The sequence below is a fragment of the Lepidochelys kempii genome, chromosome 2, assembly GCF_965140265.1.
Source record: "Lepidochelys kempii isolate rLepKem1 chromosome 2, rLepKem1.hap2, whole genome shotgun sequence".
In the NCBI taxonomy this organism is placed as follows: Eukaryota; Metazoa; Chordata; order Testudines; family Cheloniidae; genus Lepidochelys; species Lepidochelys kempii.
In genome coordinates this window covers 94,740,962-94,768,828 of record NC_133257.1, presented here as the reverse complement: position 1 = coordinate 94,768,828, position 27,867 = coordinate 94,740,962, and the positions used below count along the sequence as shown (strand labels likewise).

The 27,867-nt window shown below is 40.6% G+C and overlaps 1 protein-coding gene across 8 annotated transcripts in view; it reads left to right on the top strand.

Moving 5' to 3' along the window:
- Window positions 1-1,082: 1,082 nt before the first annotated feature.
- The window catches only part of LOC140906869 (cadherin-19-like), a 169,266-nt gene continuing 142,481 nt past the window's right edge, over window positions 1,083-27,867 (top strand). For all 8 annotated transcript variants that reach the window (XM_073331700.1, XM_073331701.1, XM_073331697.1 and 5 more), the window contains exon 1: window positions 1,083-1,330. The gene's annotated coding sequence lies outside the window, so the exon portion shown is untranslated. The remainder of the gene's footprint in view (window positions 1,331-27,867) is intronic.

Sequence of the window (27,867 nt, the reverse complement as noted above, 5' to 3'; positions counted from 1 at the left end):
GATAAGGGGCCAGATTCTCCTCGCACATCAATACAAGTCAGTAATGAAGCCAGAGGCGTTATACCATGTAAAAATCAGTGACTTAAGAGCAGTATTAGGCCAAATATTCCAAATATTGGAATGAAGTTGATGAATACAGATGCAATCTGAAAATAAAAATAAAATGTTTACGTACAAAGAGAAGGAGTGTTGCCTTTTCAGTGTAAGATTACAGTTCTTAATCCTACTCAGTCATCAAAATTCATTTCCCTCAGATGGATTCTGAACGCCTACTTGATGTGAGTTGATTTGCAGTGTATAGGAATCCAATGGGATTCCTGGGTCTTCCAGTTAGGGACCATTTCTTTAACTTGTTTGTGAATCCTCATCAACACTTATGTTGCTGTATAAGTAATCACCACCGAATGTCACCACCTGTTAGCATTAAATGGTAGACTTATTGACAGAAAAGCCAAAGGTTGAATGGAGATACCCTCTCAGTCGTTTTGATAGTCTGGGTGGTTTAAGGAAGAAGGCCACCAGTGAGGTAGCATGGGAAGCTTTCTGTCCTGAGGACAAATGAAGGAATTGGATCTGTACAGCTGTTAGTCTGGCACTTTTCATGAGTATTAACCTCACTTAAGGGGCAGAGGGGAAGAATTGATCACAAAAAGCAGCTAATAAGAGCTAAACTCCAGCAAACACAACATTCATTGATACAGAGTGTAAGCTATAAATAGAAGCCAGTCATCTGCCTTCTGTTTCTTCTACCTTATACTATATGAACTACTGTAAATTGGGGCTACAAACAAATATGAGAACAATTGTTTGATGCCACAGATTTACACTAGCTGAGGATCTGGCCCATGGAATTTAAATTGTGTGAGATATCTAGCAGAAATAGGCCACTGCCATTCATTGCCAGATTCATCTCTGATGGAAGTCTATTTACATGACTATACAACAGTATCAGTCTAGCAAGAGGAAGACTACCACAATACACTCATATATTGGTTTCAGATTCAAAAAGTATGGTCCTCATGGACTATAAATACCACTGAGTTTTTAGCTGCCTGGCCAGTTTTTATGCAAAATTCATTCCCGGCACAGCTGGGTATGTTGTTTCTAACTACTAAAGGCCAACTCTGAATACTGAGATTGGAGAACAATTGCCATTGTTATCAGGAAACAGGGAGATCTTTCATCCAAAGCATATTACAGCTGTTACAGATGCTAGTATAGCTTCCATCTGTGATAGTGATGAATGGTGTGCAAGTGAATTAATGCTGAGATACTGAAACACAGAGAAGGAATCCTCCAAACGGGAGAATTGACTTTACTGGGAGACCAGGTATGGAATTCATTATTTTACTTGCTTGTCTGTTTTTGTTCTTTCTAAAACAGAGGGCACTTTAAATTAGTAGATTCTCCTCCCAGACATTCATTTAGGCTGTATATTTTCAATGGAGGACATTATGATTTTGGAAGAGGCATAGGAAGCAGTACAGTTTTACCTGCTCTACGAGTTTATTAGGGCTTGTTACATCACTATCCTACTGCTGTATATATTATTTAGGGGAGGTGATGTTTCAAATAATCTATAGATTTTTATAGAAATTGAGTTTAGAAAGGAATGGGAGAGAACACTGGCATATGTGATCACCTATGTGGGGCATTTCTGCCATGGATATTGATCAACAAAGGCATAATGCTACAAGGAACTGAGTGTTTTCTATGTGGTGCTGTGCATAGTTAACTGGTTAAGGTGGGAATTGAGGGCACACAGTAGCTCATTGAATCATTTCCCAAGTCTCCATCATTCTGTCGATATAGTTCTTATGCCTTCTGCTCTTCCCCTCACCTTTTACCTGCAATTCTGCCACACTGCAGCTTTAACAATTTATTAAGTTCCCTCTTCTTGATGCGTCCTATCCCTTGCATCAATCATGCCATCAATCCTGGTTTCAAGATCCAGCATTGTTTTACTATTTATTTCTGCCCTACTTTCTTCTAGTTTTCCCTTTCCACCCCTGTACCCCATCACTGATTTGAATTTATCTCTCTCTAGGACCACAAACTGACTGGCTATGTTTATTTTAAGAGTGTTTGGGTATACCAAGCTAACCCATCTCTTGTATTGAGCTATATTAAAGTATATTTGTAACTAAATAAGATAAATTAATAGTATAGCGTTTCACACCTCAATACCTCAGTCAGTCACTATCTTTTAATTATGCATCTTGGCGTCTTTAATTTTTCAGCATCTAATTTTCAAACTCTTCAAAAGATGGCTTAGGAGTCAGCAGCATATATAGTCCACCAATCCTGATGGTGGTGTAATGTAGCAACAGTATCATATGCCTATGCTGCATATATAGGTTTGGCAGAATCCAGTTTTTATTTGTTTATCATTTACACACATACCAATGCTGGAGCTCTTCTTTTTATCCGTTTAAATTCAGTTGTGCAAACTTATGGGTTTTAAGCATTTTTTAAATTTTATCAATTTAATTTGTTTAGTTGCAGGAAATGATGGCAGTGTCATGACAGTACAGGTGATGATTCAAGAAGTTAAAGCTTTATAACAGTTAAAACAGAACTGTCTACATCACACGTCAAAAGATGCAAAGTAAAAATCATTAGGTCAACCTAATAAGTTCTCCAGCAGCATTTTTGTTCCTTTATCTCTATACATTTTGATTATTAATGGAAACATTTGTCAGTCTGTGTGTGCGGTGATGTCTACATGTACTGATATTTACCAATAAAATCCCCTAATCCTTCCAAGACCGCATGTATAGCAGGTAGAAGTGGGGGTATTACCAACATCAGAAGCAGCAAAGGATTGACTCATGGGCTATAGGCCTTCTCTGACTTGTGCCAGTAGCTGAACTGGCTTTTGGGGAAAAGGGGAAGGTCATATCGTTGGCTGCTGTTCCCTTGGGTCTTGTATAAAGTGGAATTGACCTCAACTCGAGAACTGAGCCCACTGAGCCTGATCCAACACTCACTGAAGAAGCCTTTCCATTGATTTAAGTGGACATCAGAGCAGACCTGTTGATTTCATTGGGAGTGGAAAGTGCTCAGCACCTGTCAGGGTAAATTAAAATAGAGAATATTAAAGGATTCAGTTTTATGTTTCTGTGTCCATTAGTAGGGAAGTATATGTTTGACAGGAGGCATTTTCTCATTCAGGAGCAAGGAACTGAGTGAAAATGTTTTTAAAATTCATTTTCATACTGACCATATATTTTCCAAGCTTTTCATTTTTGCAATTTCATGGAAACAGGAAAAAAAAATTCCTGGGCCCAACTTTGTTCACTTTAGTCATCAGGATTAATCCCATTGGTATAGGTAAGGACACAATTCCTACTTTCATTATTATCCTTCTGCTTAATTCCCACCCAAAATTATAACCCTTTGTGACAGACTAGTTTCCACTTGACCAATTATGATGTCACAAAGAGGAGTGGGAAATAAAAATAGGGATTAAGGAGCAAGTATAGTTTAAATCCTACACAGAGTTCCTGTTTTAATGGCCATTTTCTTAATCACGAAGAATACAGGGAAGAGAAAGTTGGAAATAGTTAACCTATTGTGGCATAGGACCATATTCTATGGACTTCTATGCTTTCTATGGACCATATTGTTCAATGGTTTCCTAGATTGTCAGTGGTTTTTTTTAGGATTAGAATATGGAGCCCTGAATACAAGAATACAAGCCCTGAATACAAGAATACAAGCCCTGAATAAGGGGCAGCACAGAGTTGTAAAAGTCACAGTTTGGTCCCTAGTTAATCCCTCAACCTTTGTCCTTGCTCCAGGGAGATGTAATATGACAACCCTTTCCCTGATGCAAGTTGCTTCTCCTCCATGTCTTAGCTATGCCGGCCAAAACACCAAGATGTGGAGTCACTTTGCCTGCCCCTCTTTGTCTGTTGCCCTTACCATGCAGATGAGCAAGGAGTTGCCACCTTGAACCGTAACTACCACTGATGCAGCTCTGTCATAGTTCTCAGGCTGCTGACAGGCACGTCCTACCAGAGAGGTGCTTAGAAGTCCTTATGGTGCCTCCATCTGCCTAAGTAGGAGCCCCAATTACACAATGTTTAAAAAATCTTTTTGGATTGATGAGGATGGGCCTTTTGGCTCCCACTCTCCTAGACTTACTCAATTCTCAGATTGTCTAACTCCAACAGGAGCAGAAGGGAACGGCACCAACCACCTAATCAGCTTGTCTTGGGGCTTACCCAACTTGTCTTTACCACCAGTATACCAGAGTCACTGTTTCCCTGTATATGGAGGAGGGAAGAAGGAGAAGGGAGAGAGGAATGATACCGAGGGCCTTCATTGAGGGTAGTTGCCCAAACGCTTCCAGGAATCCCCTTTGGGAGCTATAGCACTGCCATCTGGCCTCTCCCCTCCACTGCTCAGCAACTGCTGGGAACTTCATGTTTCTAAATCCTTATTCCACCCTTGACATGACTGATTGGGCTGGAAAAGCAGGACCAGCCTTGCCCGCAGCAGGTTTTTAACACCTTCATCACTGGTGCAGGGTTTATACATCGCATCATAGGCTGTTTATATGCCTCTTTACTCCCTTTTGTTAGCGTGCAGGGAAAGCCATGTACTCTTCTTTAGATACCTATTGAAATAGAGGATGTCTCCACTGCACTACTCTGTGGTGTATTCTGAAAAGAGGTCAGAGTATCGACAGAATAACTACAGATCAGGTGCTAAAAGATGGATACATACAGAAGTCATGATTTTCATCTAAGGATCTCCAAGCACTTTAGAAACAGCAGGCCAAATCCTCTGATGATGTAAATTAGTACAACTCCAAAGTCAGTGGAGCTGTGCCCGCTTACACCACCACAGAATGAAGCCCAATTAATTAAGCCTTGAAACACCTCTGTGAAATAGGGGGAAACGGGGCATAGTGGCAAAGACACTTTCTAAACTTGTTTCTCAGATTTTTGGTTCTTTTTGCATCTTCTAGCTACCCTTTCCACATAAGACATGTCACGGGCACTAAAGAATTCCACTTACTCATCAGCTCTCTGGCAAAAGGTTTTGACTCAATGCTAAAGTGATATTTTTATACAAATTACGTGTCTGGGTTGATGTGGTGGAGAGGCAGTTACTGATGAGTCAAACATTCAGCCACTGGATAGAGTGTTGGACTCTAATGTAAGATTTTAAATAATTCTGTTAGATACTATTTGTGTCTAAATACAGAGTATAATAAACCAGCCAGACAAACATGGTACAGTCATTTGTATGTTTGTCAGATTTTATTATGTAGTATATCTTCCTTTCTATTATGCAAGATAGCAAACCTTCGTACTAAGCATGAATTTAAGGAATGAACAGGCCACATGAGGAAATCCCAAATGAAGAAAAACATGGAAATTAATGCACATGGTGGTCACTGTAAGACCTTCAGAGGGCAAAAATCCTATGAAACCAATAGTGTGGTAGAAATCAGCAAGCTTATTGCAGAGTCGGTCCTCAATGCTACGCTGCAAAGTAGATGATCTCCATTATAAGTGGTTTTCTTGTTATATTAGAGCACAGAAATTTCAATTTCTTTAAAAAATGTTATTGCCCATTGAAACTTCTTTATGATCTCAGCACAGGAGAAAAAAATAAGGCAAATGTTGAAGTGTTATATCAATTTGATCATTGTTAAATGTAGTTTAGTTTTGATTTTGCTTAAAAAAAAACACAAAGGAATTTTTTTTTTTTTTTGCTGGTGTAAGTTGGGAAAACTCTAATGAAGTCAAAGGAGCTGAGCCAGTTTAGACCAGAAGTCAATTTGGTCCTAACGTTTATCAGGTTTAGTTGTTTTTTTGTGATGCCAGATCTAATATTAAAAAAAAAAAAAACCAACCCACCAAACACAAACATGTACTTGCATTCAGCTATTATTGGTATATAATCCTTTCTGGATCTGCTCCCTGCTGTTCTAAGTATTGGACATGCAGACAGGAAGACAATATCTGCCCTGAGGAGTTTGTTGACTCTAGAAAGAATATTGCAGCCTAAAACCCCATATTTTTTCCCCTAAAGGAGAATCAAAACTAACCCTGTGTGTGTTAGAAAAGGTAATCACTTACTTCACATAAGGAAATTCACCCAAGTAAGGGTGAAAATCAGCGTGATCTGTTGGCTAGGGAACTGAACTGGGAGTCAAGGGACCTCAGTTCATATGCGTCACAATCAGGTTGATGTGACAGACCATAAGCAGTCAGAGCCCAATGCCTTTTCAGTCGACCAGGAAAATGATCCACAAATAAAGAAAGGTTCGTGCAAAGTATTACAATATCTTAGAACTTTCTACTTTAAGAGTGCATGTGGCTAGTCCATTGTGTAAATCTGTGTTTTCAAAATTTGGACACAAACACAGTTACTTAATATACCACAACAGCTGTAAAGCAAATATGGAGACCTGTCAAATATATAACAGATTTGAAAGTGTTAAATATATATTTTACCTAATGCTACATACATATTTATACAAAAAGAAACTTTTTTTTTTCAAATCAGCTCTCATAGTTGGACAATGTATTTTGTTTGTTTTATAAAAATTAGGGATAGTCAGCTGTGATAAAACAACATACTTCAAACAATGAGAATGTGAACAGTGAGTTCAGATGAAGTATCTTAAAGATGGTTTCAACAAATTAAATGATGTTTATGTCAAGTTTAAATATTGTTGCTTCTCCACTGATCAGTGGCAGATATCCAATTTCTTCTCCAATAAAAAATTGCCCTGCAAGGCTCCAGTGATGTTGGTTCTGTGCATATTTTAGTACAACTTGATTTACAAATATACACCACTTTTGGAATAGAGGAGGCGTCAAACAGCACACAGGCAATTCTCTTTTTTCCAGGCATCTTAGCCCAGCCACTAATGCCCAGTTTGCTGGGACAAACTCTACCTGGAGAACTGACTCTAGTTCAAGAGATTAAGCCAGAGAGCAGAATCCTTTGCTCCTTGCCACAGCTTCCCAAGAAAAGCTACAACACCACCACTAACAGCAATATATTATTTCTTCCAAGATTAAATCCTAGCTCACATACTAAGAAGAACTTGTAAGACTATGTGTAACAGCACCGTTTGGTGAACGCTGGGTATAACAATACATATTTTTTGCTGTAACATTACTTAAGAGTTGCTGTCATCCCTATTGTGACTATTGATTTGCAGTATTATGTCTGTGAAAACTTTTAACATCTAGTCAGATGTCTGTATACCACAACCCTATCCGAAAAAAATCCATTGTATTTAATAATGTGCTATGTTGCCTCCACATTGAAGAAAAGGCATTGTTATGCTACAGCTGCTAAAACTCAGTTACCATAAGCTTGCTGTGAAATATAATTTTGTGAAGTCTGTATTTCTGCATTAGAAGAGACATCTTTAGTTGCAAGGGGAAGGTTTTAATTGCTTTCCCTCTGCTGACCAGGATCAGCTGATTAGTATTCAGACTAAACCTTAGCCATCTCATTCTTAGGCACTGGAAAAATAAGGAAAATGCATCATCCAGATGTCACAATAAGTGGAGGAAGAGCTCATTGGGCCTGATTCACACCAGCTGAGAATCAAGCCTACTCACATTCCAAATTACACAAAGTCTCCCCTATAGCGTTACCTACACATGAAAAGGAAGAGAGGTGGTAGAACAGCATCCAGCAGGTCTTCCGGGTTCATGGCCAGGCAAATAAAGAAAACCCTAAATGCATTATTGTTAAAAATCTCATAAATGTGGGTAGCAATGCTACATTCTCCTCAGTACAATCACAAAAAGAAAGGAACAGAGTCACTGAGGAGCAACTCCTAATCTATCACATCCCTGTCAGATCGCTCAGCTGAGTTAGCAATATCTTGTCATCAGAAGTATAAATAGGCCAATGGCAGAGCTATTAAAGTCAACAGGAACATCTGACCTTTGACCAAATTAGTGAAGTTTTTAAAACCAAAACCAAATTTGAAACCATGCAACTGATAGGTACATAGAAATTTAGAATAATTCACATGAAGATGAAGCTACCCAATGATGGACTGTCCAGTAACATTCCCCAGAAAGGGAGGTTCAGGGTGGTAATTAATAGAGTCATTAACATTAAGTATTAGCTTATTTAGCAAGGGCATAACCCCTCTTTGTTTGAGAACAGCCTGTGTTCTGCCTTCCAGAGGGAGATGTAGTACTATGCCCACCACTTGCCTCAGTTTCCCTTTACCAGGACACTTTTAAGAACTCACTTACTTTCCAGTTACCTTCTCAGCCCAAAGTTCTTTAATTCATATTTAAATAGTATGGCAGGGGAAATATTTAGTTTATCTAAATATAATATAATATTTTATGTATATATTATACTCACAGCAAATAAGTTAATAACTTAGTGAAGTTGATAACATAATTTATTAACAACGTAGTAAAAGCATCCTGATTGGTTAATAACTTAGACTGGTTGATATTAAAACATTATGTGATTTAATTATTATATGCTGCAAAGAGCCACAGAAGATGCACCAAAGAGCCATTTGCAGTTTGCGAGCCACAGTCTGAGTATCACTGGTCTAGAGTCACTACGCCGTTCACTAGAATTATTAATTCTAGTGGTCTAGACTTTAGAGAAGTGTAGGGGACACTTACTTTTTGCCTCTATTACATCAGTGATCTAGAAAACATAGAAAGTCTCTCTCTGATTTGCAATCTGTCAGATTTGGAATGTGGGGGTTTTTTGTTTGTTTTTTTTTTCCACCAGTGCAGTAGTCTCATTCCTTTCCTCTTCATTTGTCAGAGATTATTTGTTTACCAAGGGATAGGGGCCATTGTGTCAACACCGGAAGACAAAAATACATATAATCTATTTCTATTTTGGCCCTTATGCCCCTCCACGGTCTCTTAAATATTATCCCTGAATAGCAGATGAAGAACTAAAACTAGTGATGGATGTTATCAAAGCAGTCATTGAAATTTCTATAAAAGGTGAGCTAAGCCAGGTGCTGAAAAACCCAGTCACCACTTCCTTTCAATGATCACAATCAAAAGGGTTTGCCCTTCCCTTGATTAAGGTTCTATTTGGAAATTTGGCTCATTTGTTTAAAAGCTTAAGCATTCAAGCAGCTGATGTACCATAGAATAAGTTAATGTAGGTGTCCAAAGGTATTACAGAAAGTGAACAACAGGTAGGGAAACCCAGAGTGTGTAGGATTGATTGTCAGTATAGTTTTATGTGCGTGAAATGTGGTGATCTTTATTAGAATGGCACAAGGAACATCACATTGCAGTAAAATAATTTTGATGACATGGCTTGGAAATTGTAGGCCATTTATTTTCTGATTCCCAAGGTTGTTGTGATAGACTCATGGGGAACATGCAATTAATTACTCCCATTTCAGATTTAACAAGGATTAAAAAAACAAAGGACAAGAAATAACAAAGATATGCTAAAGGAATATAAATGCAGCAGATAGTTATTATATAGGAGATGTTTCCTTAACACTGTAGAATACAATGCAAATGTTCTGAATCCTATGCATTTGATGACAGTATGAGTGATTCAGACTCTCTGTTTAATTTTTTGCATACAAAAGAAAAATAATAAAAACAATATGCTTAGTTTATTTCATGTTATGTTACTAAATACAAAATTTGTGAACAATAAAGATACCCAAGCTAAACTGGATGGCATAGGTTGAACATTCTACTTAGGTTAATACAGATGTTTTAACAATGAAGTAATAAAAAAGTTATAGAAATATTTTAAATATAACCTTTTAAGGGGAACTTTATGGGCAAGTCTCTCTCTTGCCCATGAACCCTGCTTGAACATTTGCTTTGTTCATACCATATCCCGTATGCAAAGTCACCCAAAAAAAGAATGAACAAGTACCATTTTTGTCTCTGCTGTTGTGTGAACAAAGCCTAAAGTGGTATGCTTTTAACTCATATTTTGTACAAGTAGCCTGTGCTCTCTAAAAAGGGTTGACTTTTTGTTTTGTTTTGGTTTTTTTAGTCCTCTCAGGTTACTTTGTGTGACAAAGTTCCTCCTCTACCTTGGTGGGTCTTGCGCTTACTGGTGGATTTGCTCGCCTTGGAGCTTCACGGCACCCCTCAGCTTGGCCGTTTTTTTGTACCCACAGTCCAGGCCGACTCCTCCTGTGCCTGACCAGGAGTTGGGAGGTTTGGGGGAACCCGGGCCCATCCTCTACTCCAGGTTCCAATCCAGGACCCTGTGGAATGCAGCTGTCTAGAGTGCCTCCTGGAAAGAGCTGTGAGACAGCTACAACTCCCTGGGCTACTTCCCCATGGCCTCCTCCCAACACCTTCTTTATTCGCACCATAGGACCTTCCTCCTCGTGTCTGATAATGCTTGTACTCCTCAGTCCTCCAACAGTCCATGTTCTCATTCTCAGCTCCTAGCGCCTTTTGCTCCCAGCTCCTCACACGCGCACCACAAACTGAAGTGAGCTTCTTTTTTAAACCCAGGTGCCCTGATTAGACTGCCATAATTGATTCTAACAGCTTCTTGATTGGGTGCAGGTGTTCTAATCAGCCTGTCTGTCTTAATTGTCTCCAGAAGGTTCCTGATTGTTCTGGAACCTTCCCTGTTACCTTACCCAGGGAAAAGGGACTCACTTAACCTGGGGCTAATATGTCTGCCTTCTATTACTCTCCTGTAGCCCTCTGGCCCGGCCCTGTCACATTTTATTATTCCCATTTGCTCTCACTCTTGAAGAAAAGTACTGAAGTTGCAAATATTTTATAGTATATTTTAATTAGATGCTCACAATAATATTTATCTTGTGAATGAAACCCACCAAAGTATGGACATTCATTTAATGTAGAAACTCCTTCCTCAGTTCAGCTTCATGTGCTTGTATGTAGAAGAAGTGAGGTAGGTACAAGAATCTCAATCTGCTGTTGGTCATTTTGAGGGATCCTAACAAAGAATTACTCCAGATCTTCCTTAAGCTTGTGTTCACAGTAACGCAAGATATATTAAGAAGACACAATATTACTAACATAGACATACTACTTACAGATTCCCTAGACAACAAAGACCTCACAGAGGATTTGATAACATTTCTGACTCATTGATGGTGTCCACAGGACAAGTGACCAAGGAAACTTTAATATCCACGTTGGCAACACCTCAGACATAGTGGACCAAATCTTCTTGTCCCCTCAGTCCACTGATAGATTTCCAACATGTGACTTTATGTGCAACTCACATAGCTGATCAGACTCAAGACTGGATCCTTAGCCTAGAAGCAGACATCAGAAAAGGTAGGAGCAAACCCTTCTGATAGAGCACTACCTCCTCAAAGCAGAGATCAAAACAAAACAAGGAAATAAAAGATTCTGCCTTTTATGGCTCACCCCCATGGAGCCAGATAAAAACCATGCCCATCTGAAGAGCTGAGAAGTGGACAATCAGTCAGATTCTATAAGGTGACACTGGCAGCTGCTACTGACACACTCATGCCGACCTGTATGCTTCACTTCCATCATTTCCACAGAATTCCATAATTACCAGTGCCTGGCAGTTCTGAATAAAACACTGTTGGCTGAAGAAGAATCCCAGTAAGACAGGGCATAGGGTTGATGTTGGCGTAGGAGAGGAAAATGTTTTGAAGACCAGAATGTTAACATCATAGAATCATAGAATATAAGGGTTGGACGGGACCTCAGGAGGTCATCCAGTCCAACCCCCTGCTCAAAGCAGGAACAATCCACAGCTAAATCATCCCAGCCACGGCTTTGTCATGCCTGACCTTAAAAACTTCTAAGGAAGGAGATTCCACCACCTCCCTAGGTAATGCATTCCAGTGTTTCACCATCCTCCTAGTGAAAAAGTTTTTCCTAATATCCAACCTAAATCTCCCCCACTACAATTTGAGACCATTACTCCTTGTTCTGTCGTCTTCTACCACTGAGAACAGTCTAGATCCATCCTCTTTGGAACCCCCTTTCAGGTAGTTGAAAGCAGCTATCAAATCCCCCCTCATTCTTCTCTTCTGCAGACTAAACAATTCCAGTTCCCTCAGCCTCTCCTCGTAAGTCATGTGTTCCAGTCCCCTAATCATTTTTGTTGCCCTCCGCTGGACGTTTTTCAAATTTTCCACATCCTTCTTGTAGTGTGGGGCCCAAAACTGGACACAGTACTCCAGATGAGGCCTCATCAATGTCGAATAGAGGGGAAAGATCACGTCCCTCAATCTGCTGGCAATGCCTCTACTTATACATCCCAAAATGCCATTGGCCTTCTTGGCAACAAGGGCACACTGTTGACTCATATGCAGCTTCTCGTCCACTGTAACCCCTAAGTCCTTTTCTGTAGAATTGCTGCCTAGCCATTCGGTCCCTAGTCTGTAGCGGTGCATGGGATTCTTCCATCCTAAGTGCAGGAATCTGCACTTGTCCTTGTGGAACCTCATCAGATTTCTTTTGGCCCAATCCTCTAATTTGTCTAGGTCCCTCTGTATCCTATTCCTACTCTCCAGCATATCTACCTCTCCTCCCAGTTTAGTGTCATCTGCAAACTTGCTGAGGGTACAATCCACACCATCCTCCAGATCATTTATGAAGATATTGAACAAAACCAGCCCCAGGACCGACCCTTGGGGCACTCCACTTGATACCGGCTGCCAACTAGACATGGAGCCATTGATCACTACCTGTTGAGCCCAACAATCTAGCCAGCTTTCTATCCATCTTATAGTCCATTCATCCAGCCCATACTTCTTTAACTTACTGGCAAGAGTACTGTGGGAGACCGTGTCAAAAGCTTTGCTAAAGTCAAGGAACAACACATCCACTGCTTTCCCCTCATCCACAGAGTCAGTTATCTCGTCATAGAAGTCAATTAGATTAGTCAGGCATGACTTGCCCTTGGTGAATCCATGCTGACTATTCCTGATCACTTTCATCTCCTCTAAGTGCTTCAGAATTGATTCCTTGAGGACCTGCTCCATGATTTTTCCAGGAACTGAGGTGAGGCTGACTGGCATGTAGTTCCCAGGATCCTCCTACTTCCCTTTTTTAAAGATGGGCACTACATTAGCCTTTTTCCAGTCGTCCGGAACTTCCCCCGATCACCATGAGTTTTCAAAGATAATGGACAATGGCTCTGCAATCACATCGGCCAACTCCTTTAGCACTCTCAGATGCAGCGCATCCGGCCCCATGCACTTGTGCTCGTCCAGCTTTTCTAAATAGTCCCGAACCACTTCATTCTCCACAGGGGGCTGGTCACCTCCTCCCCATGCTGTGCTGCCCATTGCAGTAGTCTGGGAGCTGATCTTGTTTGTGAAGACAGGGACAAAAAAAGCATTGAGTACATTAGCTTTTCCCGCATCCTCTGTCACTAGGTTGCCTCCCTCATTCAGTTAGGGGCCCACACTTTCCTTGACTTTCTTCTTGTTGCTAACATACCTGAAGAAACCCTTCTTTTTTACTCTTAACATCTCTTGCTAGCTGCAATTCCATGTGTGATTTGGCCTTCCTGATTTCACTCCTGCATGTCTGAGCAATATTTTTCTACTCTTCTCTGGTTATTTGTCCAATCTTCCACTTCTTGTAAGCTTCTTTTTGGTGTTTAATATCAGCAAGGATTTCACTATGAAGCCAAGCTGGTTGCCTGCCATATTTACCATTCTTTCTATACATCAGGATGGTTTGTCCCTGTAACCTCAATAAGGATTCTTTAAAATACAGCCAGCTCTCCTGGACTCCTTTCCCCTTCATGTTGTTCTCCCAGGGGATCCTCCCCATCAGTTCCCTGAGGGAGTCAAAGTCTGCTTTTCTGAAGTCCAGGGTCTGTATTCTGCTGCTCTCCTTTCTTCCCTGTGTCAGGATCCTGAACTCGACCATCTCATGGTCACTGCCTCCCAGATCCCATCCACTTTTGCTTCTCCTACTAATTCTTCCCGGTTTGTGAGCAGCAGGTCAAGAAGAGCTCTGCCCCTAGTTGGTTCCTCCAGCACTTGCACCAGGAAATTGTCCCCTACACTTACCAAAAGCTTCCTGGATTGTCTGTGCATCGCTGTATTGCTCTCCCAGCAGATATCAGGGTGATTTAAGTCTCCCATGAGAACCAGGGCCTATGATCTAGTAACTTCCATGGGTTGCTGGAAGAAAGCCTCGTCCACCTCATCCCCCTGGTCCGGTGGTCTATAGCAGACTCCCACCACGACATCACCCTTGTTGCTCACACTTCTAAACTTAATCCAGAGACTCTCCATTTTTTCTGCAGTTTCATATTTGAGCTCTGAGCAGTCACACTGCTCCCTTATATACAATGCAACTCCCCCACCTTTTCTGCCTTGCCTGTCCTTCCTGAACAGTTTATAACCATCCATGACAGTACTCCAGTCATGTGAGTTATCCCACCAAGTCTCTTTATTCCAATCACATCATAATTCCTTTACTGTGCCAGGACTTCCAGTTCTCCCTGCTTGTTTCCCAGGCTTCTTGCATTTGTGTATAGGCACTTGAGATAATTCACTGATAGTCCCTCCCCTCTCGCACGCTCCTGCTCTTGCTTCCTCCCAGTATCCCACTTCCCCACTTACCTCAGGGCTTTGGTCTCCTTCCCCCCGTGAACCTAGTTTTAAGCCCTCCTCACTAGGCTAGCCAGCCTGCTTGCGAAGATGCTCTTCCCTCTCTTCGTTAGGTGGAGCCCGTCTCTGCCTAGCACTCCTCCTTCTTGGAACACCGTCCCATGGTCAAAGAATCCAAAGCCTTCTCTCCAACACCACCTGTGTAGCCCTTCATTGACTTCCACAATTCGACGGTCTCTACCCAGACCTTTTCCTTCCACGGGGAGGATGGACGAGAACACCACTTGCACCTCAAACTCCTTTATCCTTCTTCCCAGAGCCACATAGTCTGCAGTGATCCGCTCAAGGTCATTATTGGCAGTATCTTTGGTGCCCACGTGGAGAAGCAGGAAGGGGTAGCGATCCGAGGGCTTGATGAGTCTCGGCAGTCTCTCCGTCACATCGTAAATCCTAGCTCCTGGCAAGCAGCAGATTTCTCAGTTTTCCCGGTCGGGGTGGCAGATAGATGACTCAGTCCCCCTGAGGAGAGAGTCCCCGACCACCACTACCTGCCTCCTTCTGTTGGGAGCAGTGGTTGTGGAACCCCCAACCCTAGGACAGTGCATCTCATGACTTCCAATCGGCGGAGTCTCCTTCTGTTCCCTTCCCTCAGATGTATCATCTAGTCCACTCTCCACATTAGTACCTGTGGAGAGAACATGAAAATGGTTACTTACCTGTATCTGTGTTGCTGGTACATGGACGCTCCCCTTTCTTCTTCTGGAGGTCACATGTGCCGAAGTTCTTCACTGTCCTCCTGTCCCCGCAGTGCAGCCTGCTCTGAATCTTCAGAACGTTGTGTCCGTAGAAGCATATCCTGACGTCTGTCCAGGAAATCTTCAGTTTCTCTTATGCAATGCAGGGTCGATACCTGTTGCTCCAGACCTTGAACCTTCTCTTCCAATATGGAGACCAGCTTGCACTTTGTACAGACAAAGTCGCTTCTGTCCTGTGGAAGAAAAACAAACATGGCACTTCCAGTGAAGGTCACAACAGCTGAACACTCCGCATCCATATTACCTTCCTTCTACGAGCTTCCTCAGGAGTTGTAGTAACTACTCAGAGAAGCTGGCAAGATGTAAGCCTCAGTGGGCTCTCCCCAGGTGAACTCCCAGGCAAACTCCCTCTGTTAGCCTCTCTGCTGTTCTCAGCTGACTGGCTTTTTAAAACAGTCAGGCCCACTCAAGGCTCACCTGGAACAAAGCACTCCCAATTCACACTTTTCAAACAACCAATCAAGCACATGGTCAAACTGTCAAACTGACACTGACCCCACAACAGACACTCAGATCAAGAGTCTGTCACCAAGTTGTCAAATTGCTCTTCCCTTGGAGTCCCTTTCGGACTTCTCACAATTGCTGGAATCTCAACTACCTCCAGCTGTGAAAAACACCTTATTCCACATGAGACTGGTTAAAAGACTGAGTCTCATCCTCTCAGATAATTGCTTTGTCACTGCGGTCCACACTTTTTGTCCCCCAAGCTGATTACTGCACCATATTATCCAATGGAATGTGCACTTCAACTTTACAAAAGCCTCAGTCAGTCCAGAATGCAGCAGCCTCCCTCCCCCAAAAATTCTAGCAGTTCAGAGAATCTCATTCTGGTGATCTGCTCATGACAATGTGACACAGAAAATAATGTCAGTTTCAAAATTGTGATCCTAATTTTTAGGACACTCCATAGAACTGGTCATGGGCATTTCAGACAACACATCTCTGTAGGTGACAATAATCTCTCTCTCAACAGCCCTGTTCCTCAGGAATTAAGACATTAAAACCTCAAGGGTGAAGCTTGGGAGAGTGGGAGACAGGGCTTTCTCATCCACTGGAGATTATGATCACATGAATTAGAATTAAGAGGAAGAGGAGCATAAAGCAATGGAGACAAGAGAGAAGAGAGAAGGAGGAAATAAAACTAAACAAAAAATAAGCAGAAAAATTTAGAATCAAAAATTAATCTGACTACCTCAGGGTAAGTGAGAAGGAAAATCAGACCATTGGCTAATTGTAAATTTTTGGCTTCCAACTCTTTAGGAAGTACTCAAATTTTACAGTAATTGGTACCATTTCAAAAATGCATGTGGGAGACAGAGAAAGAGAGAGATTTGGGTTTAGAACCAAATCCATATCTTATATTGAACTAATAGAATCAGGTTCAGTGTTTCAAAAGTACTTATAGGTTATAATCTGCAAAGAATTATTTTAATGAGGACAGGACTGACCAGATAAGGGATATATGTTTTTAGTCATAGAACAATGAAATGTTACTTACAGGACTTTAAACAAAAGTAAATTAAAAATGACAAATAGAGACAGACATTTTCCTCACTCAGAACTTTCCCCCACAATCAAAATATATTTCAGTTCACATTATGGTAAAACCAAAATACAATAACAATCTGCTGTGTTTTATATTAAATGTCATTTTGTTCATTCATTTTCAGTTTTCCTTTACACTGTATTGTAGAGAAAATCTTGAAATGTCCCTATATAACAAGTATGTGTCTAGAGACATATAGCTATGTCATGTAAGTGAAAGAAATAAGAAATAACCAACTGCCATAGATAATACTCCTATGCTTTTTGGATCATAATTTCAGTTAAGCAAAAAGGCAGATTTTGTTTACAAGTATGCTTTGACATTTGAGTTCAGTTATCACCATGGTAGAATACTAACCTATTAGGTCATTTACATCATCTAAATGGGTGTCTGAGTAATACAACATTCAAAGAGTAATTGAGAACAGAATAGTGATTGTATCCCATCAAACCAGGCTTTATAATCAAGTAAATAATACTTGGAATGTAGCAATAGGCCAGTTAGATAGAATGTCTGATTGGCTGATATTTAGACTAGGAATTTGGATTGAAAATTGACAAGAACACTGGAGAGAAGAAAATGAAAAAAATATATAAAGATTTCTTTCAAAAAGAATTGCATGCATAGCTAAATATAGCTATAGTTTGAGTCTGAAAAGGTATTCTCTGTGAAATTGATGGTTGAAGACTGAAGTCTAGAGATCTGACAATTCAGGTGTGGTAGAGCATCGGCATCTGGCACTGCAATTATCTGCATATCTTCCACTCACAAATACTGTCTTTATTTATTCAGACTAGTCTTATATCAAATCCATGGCTCTGGGCTCCTTTGCCATGCAGATAACAAATAGAAAAGATAGAAAGTAAAACTTGACCAAAGCAGAAGCACTTCTTTCTCCCGTACTACTGAACATGATTTGATCCAGTCATATGACTAATATAGTTTAAAACAACACACACTTTCCAACAAGATACACATTCCACTCTCAGTTGCATCAGTCCTTTGCCGATGACCATTCAAAGAGCTGGTCTTAGCAATGTGCCTGAAAAGTCAACAAATTGGGTCTCTTTCTGACCTTGTGGGAGGTAGGAGGCCATTACAGAGAATGTTCTGCCAGAAGCTCCCTCACATTTGTAGTGAAGAAGAAGATCAAGAGTCTCTGCTCCTTGAATACCCAACTCAAGTTCACAAGTTTCACATTGTCACAATATACCGCAGCAGGCAGTGTCATACCGTTACACACTTAACATTGCCTGTTCCTTTGGATTTCCTTACTAGAATCATTTATATACTTCAAGAGCTTTCTATCGTTGATTAGCTACCTATTCATATGAAAATGGCTCAGCTGGTCCAATCTGTAAAATATGCATTCATTTAATGAGGATCCTGGCACTGGAGGTATGTGGAATCTGTTACATACTAAGTGAGGCTTTCTTATCGGAATATTGCAGAAAGCAGAATGTGCGTTAGCAAATTATTTTTATTCACAACACCAACTTTAATCTCCGTCTCATGAGTCATAAAATACCAGATGATCAAAATAAGAAAGAAGAGTCCCAGCCAGGGTTGGATAAGGTGCTGCTGGAGTTCTAATGTCCTCACTTTCAATATAGCTGGGAAGTTTCTCAAGAATTATAAATCCATGTTTTTGTAAATGAAATAGGCCATGACGTAAACCTAACAGTAGAACCGTAATTAATTTTTTTAGCTATACAAAACAGAGAAGCCTTTGGAAGAAGAAACAAAAGTAGTCTGCTGTTCAGGTGATTCAAGATGGTTTAAATAAGTGTTAACACAAGACTTCACTCAGAACGCAGACTAAAGCTGCACTATTTTGTGGGGTTGGGCTTGTTAAGGAGAGGGTGGAAAACCTTTTAATTAAATTATGCACATATCTTTGAACTTCTTGCATTAGGTCAATATCCTAAAGAGAAAGAGGACTCGATTCTGTACTCTGGCCCCGATTCAGCAAAGCATTCTCTCATGAGTTTAATTTGAAGCACATAGATAGTGCCATTGAAGTCAATGAGACTATGTATGTGCTTAAAGGTAAACTCATGCTAAAATACATTGTTGGATCAGGGCCGGACCACTGAACACTTAGGAAGTTCATGCATGTGCTGAGAGGGAAGTTTTTCTCCCACTGTTCTAGACAGACAGAATAAAGAGCATTCCGTTTCCTTTCAGGAAGCTCTGATATCCAGATCAAATAGGTTGAGCTGCTCAGATAAATGATCCTTACATGTTGGGATGCCGACTCAAAATAAGCCTTGTAAGCTTTTCCCATCCTTTTACACAGTGACTGTGCTGAACTGGTACAACTGGCCCTGAAATATTTAGTGAAACTGTGACAGACTAGAGAGACAGGCTGACAGTGTTTCCTGCCTTTGTTTGCCAAGTTTTGTCCCTCTTGATTGTAGCTTTGGCCTCTGTGAACAACTCCCTTAACTTAAAGGGCCAAGAAGCCCAGAGGGTTAAGTGAGCATGAAAACTCTCAAATGAAATACAAAAAAATTGCAACCAGACAATTCAGTCTATATAACTGGATCTGATTAATATATGTTTGTTCTTCTGGGCCTGCTCTGACCCTCACTGAAATCAACACTAAAACTCACCATAATTAAATGACAGTAGGCTCAGTAATGGGACCGTATTTTCAAAAGCAAATGCCCAGAGTTTTATTGGCAACATGGTTAAAGGTTACAAGATACTCAAGCACTCAACTTTCTGGTTGGCTCCAATTGGGATGGAAAAGCTGCACCTGGATCAGTGGAGAAGAAATGAAGAAAGGGTGAGCTGTGTTCCTTTCCCCTGCAGCCCTCAAAGAGGGAAGACAAGGAGAGACAGAGAGAGCACAAGTGCCCACTCCCTGCATTCACACTCCTCAAGCACCTCAAGGGGCCAGAGCGGAAGTCTTGAACAAGTTTTTGCATTAGCTAGACTGGTTTGCCAACGCATAAACCTCATATAAAACCCGACAAGCTTCATCCTCATACTATGGTTAGAACAAAACACACACTCAATACATAGTGACAGTGAAACGAGGCTATACAAGGCACTTTGTATCAAGATAGCTAGCAATATGACTTGCACAGACATTTTGTCATTATAAAACTCTTTATATCTTAACTGACAAAATGTCAGCCAGGACACTTTAGGCATCCTGCATATAAATATTTTTGGAACTTCAGATGAAGATCCATGAGTCTCCCAGTAAAAACTAGGACATATGTTTTCTTTAAGGTTGAAACTCTTGTTTAAACATAATATACAATCCACAGGATAAGGTACCATCTTTTATGGGAAATAAAGACCCCAATGCACTTTTCAGCTAATAGGTATTACTGAAGCAATGGGCAACAGTGGCAAAAATCTGCTACAGAGCACCCTGCAGTAAAATCAAACTAAACTGATAAATTCTATCAGACGCTAGTGAACATAAGACATTTTTGAAGTATAAAATGCCCATTAAGCTCAGCATGCATACTTTTTTATGGTTTAACTTATTCCCATGGTTCAACTTCTCACCTTTTCATCATATCCATCAATCACTTCCTTGTTTAGAAATAATTCTATGCTAGGAGTCTCTTGAACTCATTTATACGCTTTCCTTTATTCACATGTATTTGTATCTTACTCTATGGATTTATTACCCTTTGTATGAACCAGTTCTGTTCCAGTTCTCTATTTGTTCCTAGTGTATAAAATTAGAAAATGTTCCCAACTTGCTGAATTCTTTCACCAATGCATATTAAGTTTTATCAGTGACATTCATAAATTGGAAAACTAGATTTGAACCCATCTCTTGGGACTTGATGACATGTTTTTAGCCATGCTGACAGAGCTCATATGTTCTTTTGAAACAATTCAGAACATAGTAATATTTCGAAGCAGGAAAATGTTTTCCCCCCCCCATCTGTATCCACATGGACACATATTTTACACTATTAAATACATACACAGATTAATAATAAACCCAGATCATGTTCTACTTGAGCTTGATATAAGGGGTATTGATATGTGCTCAAAAACACATAGGTCTAGATTTTCTGCTCTTATTGTCTGCAGACTTTCCATTTCAACTGGGTGCAGCAGAGAGGGATGATAACCAGAACAACAGTTGAAGTTCCCAGATTCCATGGCTGGTTCTACGCCAACAGTGGTCTCTTTGGACTTTGAGTAGCCTGGGCACTGCCCTAAGCTTTGCCAGTTGGTAGTAGTCACCCGCAGCACACTTTGGTTACACCCCCTTTATGCTACCCGCACCGGGGGTGCAGTTAAGGATGGTGTTGGTGCTGGTTGCATACATGCTGACTGAGCACTGCAGTGTGCAAAGGGAATCCCCATTTAGGGAGATGCAGCCAGTTTCTGTTCTCTGTGCACCACTCTGGTGGTAAAAGAGAGAGGAGAGTGTGAGAGAATATCCCTAATATACTGTATATTAAAATAGGATTATAGCTGTATTTCAGGGTAATTTTTTCCCCCAAATAAGACACTGCTCCTCTAAATGCTTACATGTGTTTAACTTTTCAATTATGAGCAGTCTTACTTTAATCAGGCATATGCATAAGTGTTTGCAGGATTGGGACCTAATTAGCTTGTTACTTAAACTGTGAAAGAAATGCAGGGTTGGGTTTATTTTGAAAATGGATTTTATTTTATTCCATTGATTGATAAGAATGGGCTGAGTAGGCTTTACTTGATGGAAAGATTTTTATCGGTAGGACTTTGGTTTGTATTTGACTCAGGTAGACATGGTCTGAAATTTGCTTAAATCTGGGGTGGCTGTTTAGTAGGATATAAAAAATTAGATGATGGTGACAGTACATTTCCTGGGAGACAAGGTTCTCATAAGCAAAGCCACCTTCAAAACAAGCACACTTTGGCAGCTTCATCAAAGGGACCAAGGATTAAATGAGTTTAGAATAAGAACTATTCTCTCTCTTTTTCCTAGAGATGGATAGACATCTTTGCTCCTTCTCTTCAATTGCACAAAGCAGACCTCAGCTGCAACCAGGGGCTTGTCTTCACTGTAATGTGAGCTCGTGTTACCTACACTCAAGTTAACTGTTTGTGAGTTAGCCTAGCTCAAGAGAGATTGGTCAAACAACTAGGGTTACCAACTCTCCAGGATTGTCCTGGAGTCTCCAGGAATTAAAGATTAGTCTTTGATTAAAGATAATGTCATGTGATGAAACCTCCCGGAATTCATTCAACCAAAGTTGACAACCCTGCAAACAACACTCAAAGTGCACAGAGTGATTAGATTAGCACCACAGAGTCGCTGAGTCCCCATTGTGTTACTAGCTGCAGCATCAGCAGCACTCATGCTTTCATCCATACCTTCTAATAGGCTGGCTAGGTTGAGTAACTCAAGCTACAGATATGCAAGTGTGGATAGGAATTGGGGCTGGGGCCAACACTTGAGCTAAAGCGAAGATAAGCCCTAAGCACTGATCCCCAAGTGTTCAGTTTTTGAGAGTCTAGAGAGACACAAACAAAATAAAACTGTGATACGTGTGAAAACTATGTCCCACTTGAAAAGAAACCGAAAAGTTCTCTCTTTCTTTAGTTGTTTCATGACAGAAAGGGAGCTTTCCTAACTATGTCTCTCTCTTTCTGGGTTTGGTACTGATGTTAGCAATGCTGTAAGCTCAATGGAACAACTTAGATAAAAAGTTTTATAGAAAACTAAAGGATGTCAATTTTTCATCAGTATTTGGGGGATACAGTGCAGTCTGCATTCATTGTTTTGGATTCAGAGATTAAATGTAAGAAAAACTTGGGCCTTCCCTTTCTGGTATGTATGGACTTAAAAAAATGGGGGACATAGGATCCAATATTTCAGAACCGATCAGCTCTCTAACTAGTCTGTTATGCAGGAGTAGCCTATACAGGGAGCAGGAAAGAAAGGACAAAGAGAAACAGTGATGTGTGTTTCAGAGTAACAGCCGTGTTAGTCTGTATTCGCAAAAAGAAAAGGAGGACTTGTGGCACCTTAGAGACTAACCAATTTATTTGAGCATAAGCTTTGAATTTGAATATTTGAATATTTTAATATTTGAATATTCTCTGTGTGTCTATAAAGTCTGCTGCAGTTTCCACGGTATGCATCCGATGAAGTGAGCTGTAGCTCACGAAAGCTCATGCTCAAATAAATTGGTTAGTCTCTAAGGTGCCACAAGTACTCCTTTTCTTTTAGTGATATGTGTGACATCCAAAAAGAGTTAAGCAGCTCTCAAGGATGGGGTGGAGTCTGTGACTCTACCCCTCAGAAAAGGACACATCAAGCCTGATGGCTGTACCACCTATATATTTTTATCACCATGTCAGGGAGCTTCCCTTCCTAATCTTTCATGCTGTGACTGTGGATGCTACTGTGGATGCAGGACCTAGCCGGGCAACAGGGTTCCTAAAGCTCCTCACCACATACATGCTTTGTAGTGTGCCTGGACGGTCAGGGGGCGGGGCAGAGAATTTCAAAGGGGAGAGGTTGTTGTAGAGAATACTCTGCCAGCAGCCAAGTCAACATGCTTCTGTTGAGAAATGAACTCTGCAAACAAAATACTGTGCACCTGGTTGACTGGACACTACACGAGTGTCGGATTTTAGTGGAATTACACTGGCATGAAACTGGAACAATGCAATTATGAATCAGGCCCAGTACTCACAAAATGAGAAGGGACTTATCCTTTTCTCATATTATTATCTATCCCTTCCTAATGCAGGAGAAATGTTATGTGCTTTTTTCACCACTTCTGTGCAGTAAGCAGCTGTACACACTGATGCACGGCTCTCTTTTTCTACCAGGTTGGAAACTAAAGGTATGTCTCCACAGCAGCTGGGACTGTGCTTTCCAGCCTGGGTAGACAGATATGCACTAGCGCTGCTTGAGCTAGCATGCGAAAAATAGCAGTGTGGCCATAGCACCCTGGGCAGCAGCTCAGGGTATCCGTCTGAGTACATAGCCAGGGGGTCGGGCAGATCTGTGCTTGGTGGCCAGCCCAAGCTGCTGCCTGTGCTATCCCAGCCACACTGCTATTCTCAGGGCACTAGCTTGACCAGCCCTAGTGCACGTCTGTACCAGTGCTGGGCACCACACTATCAGCTGCTGTGGACACATACCATAATTCTTAGACTATCCATTTTTAGGAGTAGCTTATTTTTCCCCCTTCCGAGGTATAATACTTTGCACTTGACGACAATGAATATCATCTGCTATCGTGTTCTTAGATACCTGTTTTAGATAGGTATGTTAGCAGTACCATACCATTACCCTTGTGTGGACATTCTGAATATTTTTCTGTTATCCGATGATGTTGCATTTTACTCTTCACCCGTGCTGTGTTCCCTCTCTCTTCCTCTTATTTCTATATGTGACAACCTTCTGACAACCTAATGACCTCCCTCTATTTAAACCTTTCCAGATAGAATCCTGAACATCATGACCTTCATCCTTCCCATTGGTTTTGTCCTTGACAGGCTCATAGAACTCTTTCCAACTTTCATCTTCACCCTGTAGCACCAACAGACCCTTCTGCATTCTCTTTGTTCTTATTGATATACTTGTAGGACAGTCCCAGTTTTGGGGTCTTTTTCTTATCTAGGCTCCTATTACGCCCCACCCCCTGTCCTGATTTTTCGCAGTTGCTGTCTGGTCACCCTATATACTTGCTAGGTAGAGCAACTGTAGCTGCCTCTTGGCTACATTCTTTGAATTTATGTTTCTCACATACTTGGGTTTTCCATGTTAGAAGTTTCCCACTGTGCATTGTGTATCAGAGCACAGTCTTTACACTGTGTAGCACTTTGGGCCCAGTAGCAAGTCTGTCATAGATGTTGAATCTTGCAATTTTACCAACAAAGATAGGTGGCTCTGGGAGATGCTAGCATTATTTAATCTGTCTCTAAAAAGGTTTAGTCTGATTGGGAACATGACTGAGTTTGAGACTGGTTCTTAGTAAAAGCAAATTGTTTTGCTCATTCCTCAGTAAAACCATAGGAATGCACAGGGCTTCCCTAGGGCTTGACAGAAGTCAATGGAAAGCCTTCAAGTGACATCCATGAGTTTTGGATCAAGCCTTTAGCCTTTATCCTTCCTCCAGTAATACCTCCTGTATTTCCAGCAAAAAAGAAGAAAAACACTCCCTTTCTTAATTGCCACTGTAGGGTGTGTCAGTGGCATTTGTTGCAATTCAGGAAGAAGTATAGGTGAAAGAAGTTACAAAATTACACTTCAGCGAAGGATGCAAAGGTATTTAAAAAGATAGTGAGTGAAACCAGAGACCCTTACAATTAATTTATCAAAGTGTTTGCCATTCCATTTCAAGGCAAATTAAATAATATTGAGCAAAAGAAAGTTAATCTGTATCTAGAACATTTTAATAAATAGTTTTAAAAAATAAGCACAGATGAGTTGGCTCTAGACAATTCTTGTTTATCTTCCATCTCTGTCTGTCTTTGATGGATGTTGTTCATGCTCTTTTGTTTACGGTAATAAACAGGTTTTTAATTTTCGTATCTTCTATCTCTCTAGTGCCGATCTGTGATGGATGATGTGACAAAAGATTCCTCAGTAAATTCTGAATGCTAAATAAATTAGTAATGTAAGAAGTGGTGCTGCATTCACCTTTGACAGCATTACAATTGCTGCTGCTCTCCAACTTGTTCCCATCATTTGCTCAACCTGTGTCAATAATATTAATTCTGCACAGGGCTGATTTACAAAAGATACATAGTTCTCTTCAGTAATGATGCACAATATTATATAGTACTATCTAAGCTGCAGCGTTTGGGTTTATTATTGCAGAGAAATTACTAGTGAGCAACCAATAGTACCACCAGCTGTTTCTAAATGCCTGCCCATCTTAGTGTATGCATCTTCCATGATCCCTTGATATACTTTCACTTCCTCACAGAGTGGCACGTCCTACACTTTGGCAAATGTTGCTCTAAGGTTTATGGGTGTTTGGATACAGGGACTGGTTGTTTTGGTTTAATGTTTAGTTTGGATTCTTTGTCTGTTTTAATACAGGGGAGCCAAGATTCAGTTGTTAGAAGTTCCTTGAATGTTGCCAAAGTGCTCGGACCAGAAATGGAGGTGATAAGACTCAAACCGTCCTTTGGCTTTTCGGTGTGAAAAGTAAAGGAGGACTTGTGGCACCTTAGAGACTAACCAATTTATTTGAGCATGAGCTTTCGTGAGCTACAGCTCACTTCATCGGATGCATACCGTGGAAAAGTGTTTTCTTTTAGAAGTAATACTTCTTTGAGAAAGGACAATGAAACCTTTTATACTGTAAATTGAAGAGTTGATTTACCTCTCATCATCACTAGTTTAATGTCTAGTTTCACCTGAACCAGAGCTGTGTTTGGCACAAAAGAATGGGAAGAAAGAACCTCTTATGCCTCCCTAGTTCTTAGGGATAGCCTCAGCACAGATGCTACTTAGTGCAAAAGTCACAGTCTGTTCTTAAAGAGATGAAAGGGTTATATTCACTGAATATATCTTTCGCTGCACGTAGGTCAAGCAGGTCAAGTAATGAACATCCACGTCTTTTTCCTCTTTCCCTTGGAGCCCCAGCTTATCACTCTTGCAACACACCATGGGCCTGAACCTAAGTCTCAGAGTGCTGCTTACCAAACCACAAGGCCAATCATCACAGCTGGATCTTTCTAGTCATTGCTGGTCCCACATGACCATTTTCAGTACTAGTGAGGAGATGAAGGACACTGTGTCCCAGAGCACTTTTATATGCTCCAGATTCAATGGAAAATAATCATCATTGTCATAATACATAACAAACAAAAACCTTTGTTCCACTATAATTCTAGGGATATGGGATAGTCTATTTCTCAGAGATTCAAAATGCAGTACCATATTGCTGGCATAGCAGGTGGCTTCCTTAACACTCCTAAACTAGAACAGCAGTGCCAAACACGAAGGAAGATAAGTGTAAAAGTACTATGTCAGGACAATATAAATTGTGAGGTACATGGGAGGAAGTAAAACAAGTTATCATCAGTACCTCAGACCCATATTTTAGCTGGGATGTCTGCATCTTAAAATTAAAGTCTAACTTGAAAGTCACTGTAAATACAAAAAAAAAAAAAAAAAAAGAAAAAGAAGCAGCAGCAGCTCAGAGTGGAGAAGAATGAAAACCAGGCAATAAAGTAACAGGGGGAAAATTACAAGGTAAAAATGTGGCAGTTTACCATTCCTTTTCTGTACCAGAGAGAATAATGGAGGGTGTTTGGAGAGGGAAGTATTCAAAATGCACCTGCACCATACTAGGTTTTGTAATATAGTTCTGCAATGAAAGGAGATAAAACCTATGCACTTATTATGATGATTCTCAGCTCTAACTGTGTTAGGAATACAGTTCTGATATCTAATCATGCTTCTAGTCTTCTTTATCTCAGCACCAAGATTAGGAGGAAACAAGTTAGATGTGACAAACCACAGCACAGTTCACTCCTACCTGCTCCTTATTTTTATAGATTTAGTCAACAAAAACAAGTTGTGAAAATCTGTAAAACATTATTATGAAAATGATGCTCTTATCTGCTAAAAACAGAATTCCTAGAGGAGGCTCAAGTCTGTGAAAAATGGTCCCTTAAAGGGACAATGTCACTGATGTGAAACAACTTTTCTCAACTAAGACATGTCAGATTGCTAGCACTGGACATCAGTGGGAATATGACTGCATGAAAAAAGTTTAAACTAACTGCAGGAAAACAGTCAGACTTCAGATGTCCCCAGCTTTATTTGAACAGGTAGATTTGAGAAGAGGGACAAAAAGCTTTGAATAAAAGATTTGTAAGATTCCTCTGAACCTGGAAGGGTTTTGCTTGTTATTGTTTTCAAGTGCTTGAATTGTGCATGCCACAGCTGCCTGTGCAGCATGCTTCCTCTCCAGTATGCTTCCAGCTATTTAAAATTATGATAT